The following is a 16,014-nucleotide window of genomic DNA, read 5'->3' as shown; positions in this document are numbered from 1 at the left end:
AATCATCCAATCAAAGCTCGTATAAAGGGGAATTTGATACGGCTATATACGATAGCATAACTGTGTTCTTTTATGTTTTAGAATATGTAAAAATTAAAAGGCCTTGGTGTTGGATTTTGTTGACGCAGTTCGCTACTGCGTGTTGAAATCTTCTTCCTTGGCGGTGAAATGTCAGCTGCGCAATACGCCGCAATTCGGGAGCCATTTGTTCGGCCTTCACTTGCGTTAAAATTCTCGTCCCTGTGGTCATTGAATGCTTACTGCTCTCGGTATAATGTTCTTACTTGTTTCCTTACAGGTCACTGTTGTTAATCTGGCTTCATCATTATATGCTTCACTTTTGGTGGTGCTGGTTATTGGTTTGGAGGTAGTACACGTTGTCGTCGCTAGTTCGTTATCGGTTGATTGGGCAGTTATTCCTACATTAGAGCTTGGTTTTCTGTAATTGCTGGATTTTCACTCGTTGGCTTTGGCGCATGTTTTCCCGGTATGTACCGCTTGGTTACATAACTGACATGCTTATAGGTTGTGCCTTTTAAGGAATACTGTTTAACTATTATCTAGGATGGATTGGCTCAATGGTCTTATAAATATTATTTGCAAGAAAGGCTACATATTCGATAGGCTAAACGATCGAGGCATTAAACTTCCCAATATAGGGCACTCTTCAGTGTTCAGTTTATGTCGTGATTCCATCTTTACTGGAAATCACCAAAGCGAAGGGCGATCAAACGGACGGATGAGATATTTATTCTATGACAAATCGTTAGTGCGAATACCGCTACCGAACTTATAATTTTTTTTGGGAATTGGCAGGCAAAATACGATTCAGTGAAAGGAGACATGGCTGACAATGCTAAAACATGGCTTTTCAATAGGGGTGATATAGCTGCTTCGTTTAACGCTCGCGAATCACAATCACATAAACCGGCAGGGTTGCCACTATTTTTCAAAGAAAATCTGGCAGTTCAAATAAAATTGTATGGCAAAATCTGTCACTTGACAGCGACCTCAAAGTCATCGAAATTTGGTATACATTTTGGTCTTCATAGAACATTAATCGATTTTTGTTTGGGAAAATATGATTTCCAAAATTTTTGTGCTACAATCTTTATAATTTAAAAATCTGGTAGAATAAGAGGTTTGTAGTTTTGCTAGAGGCTCAAAAAAAAACTCCAGCTGTGCCAGATAAATCTGGAATAATAGTATACCTTCTGGGGTGTAACGTAGAATTCAGAATATCTGGAAAAATCTGACAAAATTTAAAAAATCTGGCAAATTGTCTGGTTTGAACAAATGTCTGTTCAATTGAGAAAAATCTGGAAGATTCCAGATAAATCTGGAACATTGGCAACGCTCCGGAGAGATATCCGGTGGTTTATGACACTATGTGGATTGAATTTGGGCTAAGCGTTTAAAGATGTTAGAAAGATTCAAAGGAATGGGGCAAGCTACTTGCTTCGCGGATTATTTTGGTATTATTGGAGTCGAACACAGTGCAGTGGGAGAGGTCTTTATTATGTTTCAAAAGGGAGGCTGTAAGAATAAAACTGACTTTAAGATCTGCCATAGAACGAGAATGACTGAGGTAGAACTGGAAGGGGCACAGTACGACATAGTTCATATGTCGTACAAATCTGGTGATATGTGATCATTATGTTACTCACAAGGTAAAATAGGTAAACTGAATTACTAGCTTCTTTCGTTTTATGATGCATAGCTCATCGGCCTTTTAAATGTAACGCTTGTACGAAAAAAAACGCACATAAGAAGCCTATCCACAACTGGTTTATTTTTTTTCGAAATATTGTTACAGGATTGGATTCACTAGTAGAAATCGTAAACAAATGTAATACACCTTATATAAAACGGAAAAATTACTATGTGCTCCAAAAATAATACTTGAAAATCTTATCAAGTCTCAATTTATTTATCTATCCAGTTGCCGTTGTTATGAAATTTTATCGACTGAGGCTATAAAATAATGATACTGTAATAGACTGATCGCAGCAGCTACCCAGCGGTATGAATTTGATGATCGGATAGTATAACGCATATACATATGTAAACTACCATCATATAACCAAACTCGAGAAGCATGGTTACGTACGGTATTTTCTGCTCATTTTGTTACCCTTTTCCATTACAACTAATAGCCCATTCACTGGTCATTATTCTCTTACTGCTGTTCAGTGCAATCATGATTTTTATTCACCAGAGCGTTTGCAAGTGCATGGGCTTCCTGATTTCGCAGCAAATATCATGCATTTGCAACAACGTGGGGTGTTTCTTAACGTCAAAAATTTACATTACTTAATAAATAAATCAATAAATAAATAAATGGAATATCAAAACAGCATCCTGATTTATTGTCGGTTTACGCATAATTGTACCACATATAGGGAATTCCACAGAACGTAAGACAACTATGCGTATAACGGCAGTATCGGTCATGCTTAAAACTTGTATCGTAAGTGAAACACGTTACGAAACACAACGATTTATTTTGCAATTCAAGAGCCACTCTATTGGACCAATAAATTCGCCAAAACTATTGCACTCCACCTAACAATGAGGTACCGTTGCATACTGTGAAATGTTTAACCCACCTGAATGTGTATTAACGTGAAGCGCGAAAACATACTTTCAATTTCTATTGAGGTTACTCGTGCCTCGAGCATTGGAGCAGCATTGCTCTGCGAAACATGTATGTGGAGAGAGAGCTTGGGAAGAACGTGTCCACTAGGCCACACGAGACTGTCGGCCGGATCATGCAAAATGAACCATGGAATAGAAGAAACAATAAAAGCACGAAGTCACTAGGATAGTGCGAGTTAAAAATAAAACACTACATACTATATGTTAACAGGAAACACTGTGAGAGCATCTGATTTTTAGTTCAACTGTCCGATTGGCAGATTTAACCATCGCCAACCCCGACTAATGTTTTCACTTCGAAATTTTCGGTATTATTCTCTGGAATACACGATATGCTGGGTATTTTCAATTCAAGCTATATAGCTTGAAGTAGAATGTTTCGTGACACGTAAAAGTTTCATGGCTATTCAAGGTGTAACGGATTCCTTTAGTCACAAATGCAACCCTAGCTTTTGTGCAAAATAGTAACTTTTATGTATTCTGTCGAGTCTGTATTTTGAATAGTTATTGGCAGTAACATCTATAAATAAAATAACTTCATTGCGTTTGGACGTAGTAAGAACTACACTCAAATGTTACACGAAGTTTGACGCACCTTAAAAGCGGCTCTACAATCTCAAATTTTGTTCTACTCCAAAAGAAACAGATAGATCGCTTAATATTTATAAACATCACGTTACTTGTATAGCAAGTAAAATTTGCCTTGTTCCAACTCCGAGTTACGTTTGTATACAAATATCTTGACGCTGGGAGCAGTAGCTAGAAGCAAATTGCGAGTTAGAGGATGGGTCAACTTGAGCAGATGTACTATGAACCGAAATAGTCTCGGCTAGTTGTAATCGTTACATCACCACATTACAACTACATCATGAGGTTTTTTTTATAAATTTCTTTAATTATCTATACAAAAAATGTTAACATTGGAATCCATACCAATTTTTAGAGTCCATCGCATTAAAATTTAAATTATCTAAATTGCGTACTTATCAATGTTGAGGTCGTACATTAATGTGAGCGAGTTAAAAAATCTTTCAAAAGTCACTTTTGGCGACCAAGACGGGTTTTTATGGATGGATCAATGACAGAGTTTGGCCTCGAAAAATAAAAGCATATGCGTTTGAAAACAACCTTCACGGTTCTATTAATGTGTTCGTTTCCAATCGAGCATAGCTGCTATTAGAGCGAACGTACAACAACGAAAAATTGAATGTAAATTTTTGTATTAAAAAAAGATTAAGTTAACAATACTAACAACATTGACATTATATGTAATAAGTGAAGGATTACTGCGTCTTTTGCTTTTTCTGATTTGCCACCAAGTAACCTCGAAAACGTGAATATAATCAACGTAATAGAGAAAACGAGTTGGCATACATTGCACGACTGGCTGGGTCTATATGTATGTGTTTTTATTTCACCACCGATGATGGTTGGTTAGTCTGACTTTGATTTCCTTCTTGCCTAAGTCAATTTACGTTTTCGGTACAGTCGTACGGGGCCAACGAGAATGTGTGTATCAACATAGGGTAAAATCGTTTTTCAATGCCTGAAGCAACCTTGGTGTATTGAACAATCGAAAACGGACAGTTGATATCCGACAAAGTAGGAGTATAAAACTGGCTCAACGTTATATGTGAAAACTATGGTGTAGGTACCTAATAAGATCTCCGAAAATGCTCATATAGTTAACGTAAAGTAGTTTCGCAAACAACTCAAAACTGATTTGAAACCATTACGGTAAATCAGTCATCTAAATTAGACCTTATTTTGCGATGTGTAATTTTGTCATGACAGTATGCGAATTGCTGACCTTGATTTTGTCGAAAAAAAAAATACTTTGAAACTCTCTAGCATCTCATCTGAGCTACAGAGTGAATGTCAAAAATATCAGACAAAAAACCTAAAATTTCAGCGCTTGATTGCCGAATTTAGTCATTCAAAACTCGAGACCTAGGGTAATGAGCATATTTTGGCTCTAATGAGGACGCACTATCTTCGTTCCTTCATTCTTAAGATACAGTATAATAATAAAAATGATCTGAAAATGATTCGTGTTTGAGCGGAATGAAGTTCAAAACTCAAAAACACTTTCGTAGAAAGAACCGCCAAATTTTGTTTGAATTTAGTGTCTAACTGGCGCCAATTTTGATGTTAGTTTGAATATATTTTCTGTCAGCAAGTTGGTGTCAGCTACTGACGAGTGGAACACGAAACATTCATATCCAACTACTCTAAGTTAGATCTTGTGCCCTTATACGCAAATTAGTTCATCCATTTTTTTCCTTTGGGCAAAACGTAACTTAACCAACATATGACTTAATTAAGGGGACCTCCTCATCAGTGACACATGAAAAAGCTGATTTTTACGATTTTTGAGCATGAAAACATCAACAGAAGCGTGTTTTTGAACATGTAAAAAGAATTTTTTTTTACTCAATAAAAAATAGTTTCTTGAATGTCAAAAAAAAGGGCGGATTCACGATCTCGCGGAGCAGCTCGTCGCGGACAACTCAAATTCCGTGCACGATTCAGACTATAATTTTCACCACGAACAATAAAGGGCAATACTTCCTTATCCGGAATGCTTTTCTACACAGTTTAGACTATTATGGTGATTGCAGGTTGGAATTTTAGTTATTCAAGTCATTTTTTAAATAAATCATCGATTTTCGGCTTTTTTAACAGTAAGTGCGGCAACAACATTGTAAAATGATTTTTTTCAAATTCATTAGTTCAGACTGGGCACAATTCAATAAGTGTTTTACATGTATACATGTATACATAGCTGTTATGAGGTATCCACTAGTAGGTCAATAGCACTGTTATCTTGCACCGGACAAGCCCAACCCAGAGATCGTGTGGAATTCGGCGAAAGAAGTTTCCTGGTTGTATGTTATAAGAAGCGACAACAACATGACCCTCTTCTTCATTTCCTGCAACTCATATATTTTTAGTTCTTATCATCCTTCTTATCCATTTGTAATAAGCCTGCTTGCTTCTTTTTCTGGTAGTTAAAAAAATAACGAACGACGCGCCTGTGCGATTACTAGTATGTTCGTCATGCAAAGCAATGTTTTCACTTATAGTTAATGCTTATTTTGGGCCACTCGAAACTGAAATGTTCTCGTCGCAAATACAATCGATACCTTTTTAGTTGTAGCCTATGTTTGTTTACTATTTTTAGTTATTTTTTTTAAGATTAGTTGGTCCTTTTTTTGCTTGTTTTTTTTCTCTATCAATAATATTTAAATTACGTATATTGCTAGACATTTTCTCGCTATGATATTCCTAAACGTATTGCTAGGTACCTAATGAGTCCCCGACCAGAGACTCCTAAAGCCTCGAAACGCGCGCGAATTTCAGCACAATCGTATACCTATACCTACCCTCAAACTCCTTTCTCCCATGACACTTGTGGATTGCGCAGGGGAGTGGATTGAAGTCCTTGTAGCGGAGAGGGATCAAGCTAGAACGTGACGCAGTATGTTTTATTTAAAAAAAACCATTTTTAAAAATTACTTCGTTGCGTACTAGGGGAGGGGGGTAACAAATATTTGTGACATGGGCACAGGGGAAATTCAATTTTGAACAATTTTACGTTACGCAATTTATGAATAATCCCTTATTGTCACGGAGCCACTGTAGAATCTTTTTCAAGAATTATTTAAAAAAAAGTTATTTAGTCTTCATTCTAGTACCCACTCACACACCCTAGATACACATCTCAGAAAATTTTCAAAACGATCGCTCAACTATAGCGCCTTGGAAGATGTCCGAAAGTTTAAAAAATGTGAATTGGGCCCCCTGCCTACTTCAATACATTTACAATCAGACTTTCAATAGCTTTTTTTTAAATTAAACAATGTGAGTTTTACGGCCCGACACAGTAGAAACCTCCCTTAATACGTATATTTTCAGCACATGTATGAGTTTTAATACAAAATAATAAAAAATAATGGTTAAAAATCTTATTTGGTTGTTGTGATAATAAATACTAACTAAGAGTAGATACAAAAGAATGAATATTCGAGGAAATAAACAGGAATTACATACATTTTTTACAAAATTCAAGACTATTTGAGTGAAATGTCACAATTAATCTTCTTAAGAAAGATGTATTTCGTTTAAATTCACTATAATAATGAAAAATAGTTGCTTTTTACCATCAATCAGATACTAGTATTTTTAACTAACTAACACTGAAGAAGACTATAAGTAGGTAATAGTTGGAATAATAGTAGGGTAAGGTGGGACAAATCCGACTTAGTAAATGGTTTTGGCTGTAAAATGCTCATTGACAACATTGATATTAGTTCGCGTAGTGCTTCTGATTTTCGGTAACAGAGGGGGGTCAGCTTTACCCAACGGTCGGATTTGCCCCACCTTACCCTATCTGATTAATGGTGAAAAGCAACTATTTATCATTATTATTATTATAGTGGAATTAAACGGAGGCCATCTTCTGTCTTAAGAGGATTAAAAGGAATTACATAGTTTTCCGATATATTATTTCCACGAAAAATCTACTGACACTGGGAAAATCGAGACATGTCCTGAACTTGTACTAGCGTTTTCAGTTGGAAATTTTATAAAAAAAATAACTCAAACAAGCTATTCCACCCTACATTTTTAAAGTCCATATGAAGCAATATCGCACAAAATTTTTTTGTAGTACTGTAATGTTCTTCCACATTTTTTACGTTCACAACTCCGCACAGCAAAAGTTGCAAAAAACAGACAGAAGAGAGGATACGTATGGGGCATTTCATGCAAAATTCACCACCCCAAATTTGTATTCCTAAATAATATTCGAGTCGAATATTTTTGACAGCTAAACCGAAAAATAATAGGAAAGTAATTCGAGGTGATAAATTTTGCCTGGAATAGACCTTATGCAAAAACGCGCTTTTTGCAACATATTCTAAAGGTAATAGACGTACTGAAAGTTTGAATTTATAACTTCGTCAGTAAAAGTGTAGTTCTAAATGGGTTAAGAGATAGTATAACGATTCCTATATAGAAAACCTCAAAATTCTCAAGACGAAGCAATACGTCCAATCAATGATCTTGATTCTGACCATAGCATTTCAGCGAATACATTGAACAAACAAAGTAGGCGCTCAGTGGTGTAATAAGGTCTGGTGTCAATATGAAAATGGGCCCACAACCTTTTCTGAGTAACACACGCGCCCCTCACTTTGGTTAAGGTTGAATAGAGAATGGGTAAAAATCGAAAACGAAAAAAAGAAGCTTTTTCCATATCGTGTGTTAAATATTCATAAAAATCAATCAGCTGTACTGTAACAACATTCTATATACGCTGATTGATTTTTATGAAGAACTAACACACGGTATCGAAAAAACTGCTTTTTTCGTTTTTGATTTTTGCACATTCTCTGTCCAACCTTAAGTTGGCAAAAGCTAGCCGATTGAAAATTGAACCGTTGGCAAATACAATTGGCATAACAATCAACTTAATTTTCAGAAAAAAAAATATGCCTCATGTTCATAATTGTCTGCATTCGTTGAGTTTCACATTATAACCTCTACTGTACAAAGAAACGAAAAAGCCCCTTCCCCAAACTTGTTCCAAGGGCAATAAGAGACACGCAAGAAATAAAATGAAAAGCGAACGAAATAGGCTCTGTTGATGTCTGACCTTAAACAGTTTGAACACCTTTCGCACCGTCAAAACTGGACATCGGCCCTGACTGTGCCAACAGCTCTAATACAGTTCAGCTCGGAAGTTCCACTACGGCACGTTGTTATCGTATCGAATTAAAAACAAAGGTCAATCACGAAGTTCGATGCCAGTACCATAATGGCAGTAGCAGTAAAATACACTTATGTTCAGTTCATTGCACACATCTGGTATCTCTCCGCTCCAGATTAACCACATAATTTTTTTAACACAATGGTTGCCTCACATTCAACAAAAGTATGCTCAACCACAATTCGTATCACGTCACCACCTCACTTCGTCCAGCGATATTGCGTATCCACTATTTGAAATTAAGTATCAAGTAATCATGTCTCTATCTACTTTCCGAACCGAATCAAGTATCATAACAATAGTAGATCGTACGGACAGCTGTTAGCTATAAACTGCGCTGCTAGTACTGCTAGTTCTAGATCACTAGCAGTTGTCGCAGAAACATGTCCGGGTTTACACTTCGACCGCACGAGCCTGACTGACTGGCGTACATCGTATGCTCTGTTCGACCGTCTGCTGCTGAAATTACCGAAGGAGGAGGGGGTGCGAACTGTGAGGCAGTAAAGTAAACGAAATCGAAAAACCTAGCGCAAATACATATCAACATCAACTCACCGCAGAACGGCAAACCAGCTGAGAGACGGAATGGTTGCGGAACAGTCCTGGGGGTTAGCAGAACTTGCTGGGCATTCAATACAGAACCACTACTTACAGCAGCGTCTTGTGCGATACGATACGAAACTATACATGTGGGCATACATACGTTTTTCCATAAATCCATGACCATAGGCATTTTTTTTTTTCTTCGAATGTTTGTTGGTATAGGTGAACGGCAATGGAATCGCGACCAAAATGGTACAAATTTTATTTTGGCTCAAATCTATTCTTAACGTATTGAATATAATGACCTCTCAGGTGTCTTCAGGCCTTCTATTATTTTTCGTTTCATTGTTGCAGTTGAAAGTGGATTAATTGAAAACAAAATTATTCGAAAATATTACATCTTAAGACTTTCAATAAATCCTTAAAGAGAGTGTGTAAGAGTTTCAGCGTGAAAAAAACACTTTCTTTGCAATTTTTTTAGAACTTTGCCTGAAGCGAATTAATCAAAACTTTTGTACATTATAGTGTATCATTTCAATAACATGCAGTAATTTTTCTATACAAAAATATCGACAAAGGACTTGGTGACGAAGCTTTTTGTAGAACGTTTCTGGAAAAACATGATTTGCAGTGTTACCTGCCATTCACAAACTACTTAACCGATTTCTGTCAAACTTTGCATACACATTCTATGTAAAAAACACCTAACCCCTACGTTGTTAGGTTTTTTTTACATAGAATGTATGCAATTTATTTCTGGCAAGTTAAACTCCATTTTCTGTAAAGTTCCTGAACCTTTCTCTTTGACATCAAGGCGATATTGTAAGCCATTTGAATGCTACGCGAAAGCAACCAAAATATTATTCAATAATAATCATAAACTATATAGTTGAATCAATTTAGGCCTTCTATAAAACCGCGAATAACTTATGAAAAGGTCGTAATAAAACAAAATAATTGTTATTAAAACAAAATTTGAAATATCTCGAGAGCTACTACATTGCAGAAAATTTTTATTGCGAGCATTTTGATTTTAAATGTCGTTTAGAATCATATTCAATAGAAAAATTGTATTTTTGGCAGCAAATATTATAAAAATATGTCAAAAATTATAAATATTAGATTGTTGAAATTTAATGATGGGGAAACACGAAGAACTTTTGAAAAGGGTATAATTACACAAATTAATCGTTTTTGTTGTAGCAAAATTCCACATATCTTGACAACTATTTCATTTTGAGATTTTTTTTTTAAATGCTTATTGATTTGAAATTATATTTAGAATCATATTCTGGATTAAAATTACAGTTTTGTGTGTAAGTTAGTATGGATTTTAAAAACATGTACTAAGTTATCGTTAAAAAACTTTTACCAATAAGTTCCCCATCATGCAATCACATTCAAAATGTTTATTTTCTCTTTAGGTTTTTATCGACAAAATTGAAAAAAAAAATGTTTCTTTTTTTTGCAATTTAAATTTTTAACATACATTTTTGGTATTGTGAAAAAAGACAATATTTTTTTCAATGCAGGTATATAGGGGAGAGAGGGTAACAATGAAACACATTTTTTCTACAATTTAATTTTGATGATAATACATGTTATTTGTGTAATCAAAAGTGATACATAGTGCCACTATGTTGTTAACTAATACATATATTTTTTCCTGCTGGTAAAATTCACGGGAAATAACATTTTTTGGATAATAAACAGTTGGTGGTAAAATGTATCAGTGTGCCCCATGGGTAGGAACTATGAAACACGATGTCGTCTATAGTGAAATATTCTACTTATAAATTTTATTCTTTTGTTTTGACGAAGAATGATCCTAACGCTTTGAATTAAAGTTATATTGAGGCGAAAATCGTTTGTTTACGAAAGAATCCACTATATCATCGCGTAACATCGAACCACCATATATGCATTAGGGTGGGGCATTGTTATATGGAAAAACGTAATCATAACCTCATCAACCGAGCACAGCACTTCTTTGGTTTCATTTGGGGTCCCAAACAACTGTGCAAAATTTGGGGTCGATTGGATTTGACCCGGCGTAGCGCATTGCGTTTGAAATTTGTATGGAAATTAGTATGGGAAAACCTACTTTTTTCCATTTTCAATTTTACAGACTACAATTCTCCCTGCAGTATACCAACAATTAGATAGAAGTGTAGTCCAGGATATGCTGAACAACTTTGCCGAAGGATGAATGGTGCTAGAATGTCTCTACAAGTTATAGCTGTTCAAAGTTCGATAGATCGAATTAATTGCAAAAAATCATTTTTTTTGCCAACACTGCGGGTGTGCCAATTACTTTTCATATAGCATACCAAAATAACATCATATACTTTAGATTTACCATATTGGTATGTCTTGATGAATTATTCAAAAACCTTAGCTCAATTTCATGGGCGCAGGGGGGGAGGCTTCTACATATAGAAATTCTAACTGAAATATCTGAAATCTTGTCGAGTTGAAATGTTAAGATGTATTATTTCAGAACATTTGCGCAATGTCCTATGCATAATAATAACGATGAAACGAAACATACTGTATCCCTCTGAATTGACTTGACATTGGCTATATCATTTGAAGTAAAGTTGTAGACTGAATCAACTGATGTCGAGTTGATATGTCAGAGGAATGCATTGATTATATTTCAGTTTAATAACACTATGATTTGATAGGATGCTCTTTTCGATGTTGTTCGATCACCTGAAGTAAAAATTGCTGTTGAACTGGGGCTCTTGTGGATTGTATAAGTGTTGCAAAATAATTCATCTGAACATTCCAATTCAATAAGATTTCAGTTATTTCAGTTAGAATTTCCATATTTAAAAGTCTCCCTCCCTCTCCCCTCACTACGCCCTATTGCGAAACTACCTATGTCCATGAAATTGATCTAAGGCTTATGATTAATTCATCCAAACATACCAATGTTGTAAATCTAATGTATATGATGTTATTTTGGTATGCTATATGAAATGTCATTGGCACAGCCGCAGTGTTGGCAAAAAAAATGATTTTTGGCAATTAATTCGATCTATCGAACTTTGAACAGCTATAACATGTTGTAGAGACATTCTAGCACCATTCATCCTTCGGCAAAGTTGTTCAGCATATCCTGGACTACACTTCTATCTAATTGTTGGTATACTGCAGGAAGAATTGTTGTCTGTAAAATTGAAAATGCAAAAAAGTAGGTTTTCCCATACTAATTTCCATACAAATTTCAAACGCAATGCGCTACGCCGGGTCAAATCCAATCGACCCCAAATTTTGCACAGTTGTTTGGGACCCCAAATGAAACCAAAAAAGTGCTGTGCTGAAAAAACGATCATTTTGCCCCACCCTAATATGCATATTAGCTGCAATCCTGAAATAAGAGACAATTTCTACAAAATTTGGCCAAATTTACTAATTTTGCACTATATGAGTAGTATTTAGTGTGGAAAATCGGAACCCATTGACATTTTGAGACAGACCACAAAAACAAACAAAAATCACTGTTCCCCACACGCCATCGTTTCACAGTTACCCAATGGGTCTATTCATGAAAATTGTGAAATCACACAGAACCATCAGTAGTTACCAAAAAACTTTGTTCGCGGCAAATGTTGAGCATAAAATTTGCAATAAATAGCAATAGACTAAACATTTATTCAATGAATGGTAATTCATAAAGATGGAATAATCTTTATCATTGCAAATTTACTCTGGCTATCACAAAACAAACAAATATCCATTAAAAGAGATAGAGTTATCAGATCTCTTCCAAAATATAGCAACACGTGTAAATAATTATAAATTGTGAAATATGAGGGAATTAGACGATTCCGATCATGCATTGTGATTTTATTGCGAATGTTTCATAGTTCCTGCTGATCCACTGTTACCCTCTCTCCCCTACTTTCGTGCAGAAGTATTCAGGAGTATATAAAATACGGTAATCGTACTTTTTTTTGGAAAATGCTACATGTAGCAACTTTTAAGCCCTGTTAAAAAAATATCTTGAATAAAAATAATCTTATTGACTGTGAAAAATGTTTAGTCTTCCATGCCGGTGAAACGTGTGAAGTTTCATCGGCATCTAAGATGGATTTCGAATTCAAAATAGATGGTGGAGAAAAGTCAATGGCTACCCCGCTCATGAACGATTCTCCCACATCACAAATGTAAAGAAATGAAGACTAAAGAAAATGAAGATTAAAATCAAAAATAAGTAAACTAAAGTATTGATTCTGAAATCGGATCTAAAAACATTATACAGAATATCGAATTCTGACGAGTCTTTAAAAAAGATCTATGAACCAAAAACAAGTATTAATTTCTTAACTCGCATTTTTATTAGAAAGCACTTTGTTTAAAAGAGAAATTTAGGGAAAACATTTAATTCCGCATCAAACGTCCTATTTAAGATAAAAATCGGTTGAAAAATGACAATTATTATTTTTTTTTTCCAAATTAGAAACCTACTCGCATGAACTTTTAAGGGGACCGTCTCATATAAAATTTTCAAAAAAAAAAATTATTGTTTTGCTCGATTGCGTATACATTCAAAAGTATGTGTGCAAACTTTGAGCTTGAGATTGGAAAAAAACGGAAGATATAAATATCGTATCGTATACTGCCCATGGTCGCATATTTGTTCCGTTTTCTATGGGATTTCTTAACTTTATGGGACTCATTGCGCTTAGAATTTTTTTAATGCCGAAAGTCCCGAAAAATAGATCAAATCAAGATTTTGAGGGTATACAAGATTTTTCAAACATTGTTTTGTGTTGCATTCGGCGAGATCTACAACCGATACTAGGTCACTTGGAAAGTAAAATATCCCTGTAGCACCGTTTTATTATTCTGACTAGTACGATATGTTCCGTAAAAAGGTTTGAATGATCATAATGGACAACTTTCTATACTACAACAATGGCTTATCTCGTGTTTTTCATAGTAATTTGACAATTTTTGAAATATGTAGTGTTATATATATTTTGGGACCACTCAGCCAAAATAACAAGGTTTGTCACTTGCTGCTATAGTTTTCGTGGTTAATCCTCCTATAAGTAAGATATTAACGAATTACTTTTCTCTTCTCAAGTATTTGTGAATTTATTGGATACGGTGTAGACCCGTTTTTATCATCCCCTTGGTGAATTTTAGGCTGATAAAACGGGGACATTGATAAAATCGGAACATATATTTTTCTTTCAACAAATTGAAGCACTTAAAATATTCTTCTTTGGTTCCTTGATATAGCCTCATAGCATTTCCTGATTATTTACCTTAAACTTCCCTTAAGGGGGTCTGACAGTGCAAAATAAAATTTAAAAAAAATACATATTTAGGATCTCTAAGATAAGAAAAATATGCCCAAGAAACGATTTACTCGATCAAAGGTTCGTCTGCTAGAGCCCATCAAACTACCAACTATCAATTTTCATATGAAGCTGACAAAATTGGGTCAAAGAGCTGATAAAATCGGGGAAGATAAAATCGGGTCTTTACTGTATTTCTTTTTGAAAAACAATAGTTTTTTTTTCAAATCACCTATAACTTTACTGGAGACAACCAGAGACTAGTGAACTTTATGGAGTTTATAGCTGTATAGTATTTCTAATTACAACTAGAACTGGAGGCCGTTTTTGCCCCTTCAAAATTTAATACTTTTAAAACGTTTGCTATCCAATAACTTCTAAGTCACAAGAGATAGACCGATGGTCTCTTCAGAAAAGATACGTGTTGATAAGTCGAACAACTTTCTGGAACATGCTGAAGCTTCATCTTCCATAATTAATAAGTTTTTAAAGGGTTCGGGTTTTTTTTATTTCGTTTATTTGACACGGCTCATAGCGGTAGCTTAACAGAGCCGTGGATCTTAAATAAAAACAATTATTATTGATTGTCCGTTGGATCACGTGCGCGCAACTTTTTATTATACCTTCTTTCGCAGCTCGTCTACTGCTTCATGGGGACCAATTAATTCTCTCCTGTCCTCCACATCAAGGTCACCATCGTTAAAAGTGCCTTTGTGCTCGCGACCAGATGTTCATTCCTGCTTCTTGCACTTACGGGTGACCAATGTAAATCCGTCGTCATTCTTATTATCTTCATCACCGATGTTCCTTACAGTGGTTTCTGGGGTGGTGGATGCTATTTTGGCAGTTGTCAATATGGACTGAACAGCTGCCACAAATTTGGCAACCGTTTGTGGTATTGGAATTGAAAACTCTTTTTTAGGTTGGTTTATCGTGAATTCGTTGGCAATCGGTAGAGATGCATTCTCCTCTGTATCTTCCGCGCAAGGTTGTCCGTGGTGTGCTGTTTGATTACAATACTTGCACGTGGGAGTCTGCCCCTCATGGGTGCATAACGTAGTTTGATTAATAGTTGCTTCGTGGGTTTTGAGTTTTATTGTCAAGTGGGAGGGGATAGGTCTTTCGATCCGCATCCTCACCATAAGAACACCGTTAGGTGTACCCGAGAAGAAATGTCTCCACGTATCACGTGTAACTGATTCTACTTCTCCGGATTGCGACATGTATTTTGCGATTAGATCAGGAGGGGTACGTGGTGATAGGTCATGTAACTTTACATCTACATAGTCTTTTTCTATATACACGGGAATCTTAATTCCAACTTTATCACTTTGAGCCACGTGCTTCAAGTTATTCAATTCAATCTTATTGAACAGAATTTAAAGTCAACGACCGCTGTGTTGGGTCGTAGCAGAGATTTTTCGTCAATATTACTCATGATGGCAAGAATAAATTAAATGTTTCCTTTGTTCTCGAGACAATGCACACTAGATCGAGAGGTTGCTAGTTTTTGTTCACTTGGTTCGATTGTACGTCTGACTTGGGCAGAAGTAGAAAGTAGACTCCTGGGTTCGGGTTTTGACAAACAACGGCCAATAACTTCGTGTGTACTATAAATAAAGATTTTTGGTCTTCAGTAAAGCTGTTCGCAAAAACAAGTTCTTTAACATTTCTGAAGATTTTATCTCGTGTTTCATACTTTGAAATTTTTTTAGCAAATATATT

At 35.5% G+C, this 16,014-nt stretch overlaps 1 protein-coding gene across 4 annotated transcripts in view; it reads right to left on the bottom strand.

Annotated features, from left to right (window-relative positions):
- The window catches only part of LOC131679716 (protein Atossa), a 98,384-nt gene that overhangs the window by 40,929 nt on the left and 41,441 nt on the right, over nucleotides 1-16,014 (bottom strand). For 2 of the 4 annotated variants that reach the window (XM_058960454.1, XM_058960452.1), the window contains exon 1: nucleotides 8,318-8,853. The exons of the other annotated variants lie outside the window; for them this stretch is intronic. The gene's annotated coding sequence lies outside the window, so the exon portion shown is untranslated. Of the gene's footprint in view, nucleotides 1-8,317; nucleotides 8,854-16,014 lie in introns of those variants that run through there. 4 annotated transcript variants of the gene reach the window in all.

This window comes from Topomyia yanbarensis, chromosome 2 (assembly GCF_030247195.1).
Source record: "Topomyia yanbarensis strain Yona2022 chromosome 2, ASM3024719v1, whole genome shotgun sequence".
Lineage (NCBI taxonomy): Eukaryota > Metazoa > Arthropoda > Insecta > Diptera > Culicidae > Topomyia > Topomyia yanbarensis.
The sequence above is the reverse complement of the archived record's forward strand: the minus strand, read 5'-3'. Positions and strand labels throughout refer to the sequence as shown.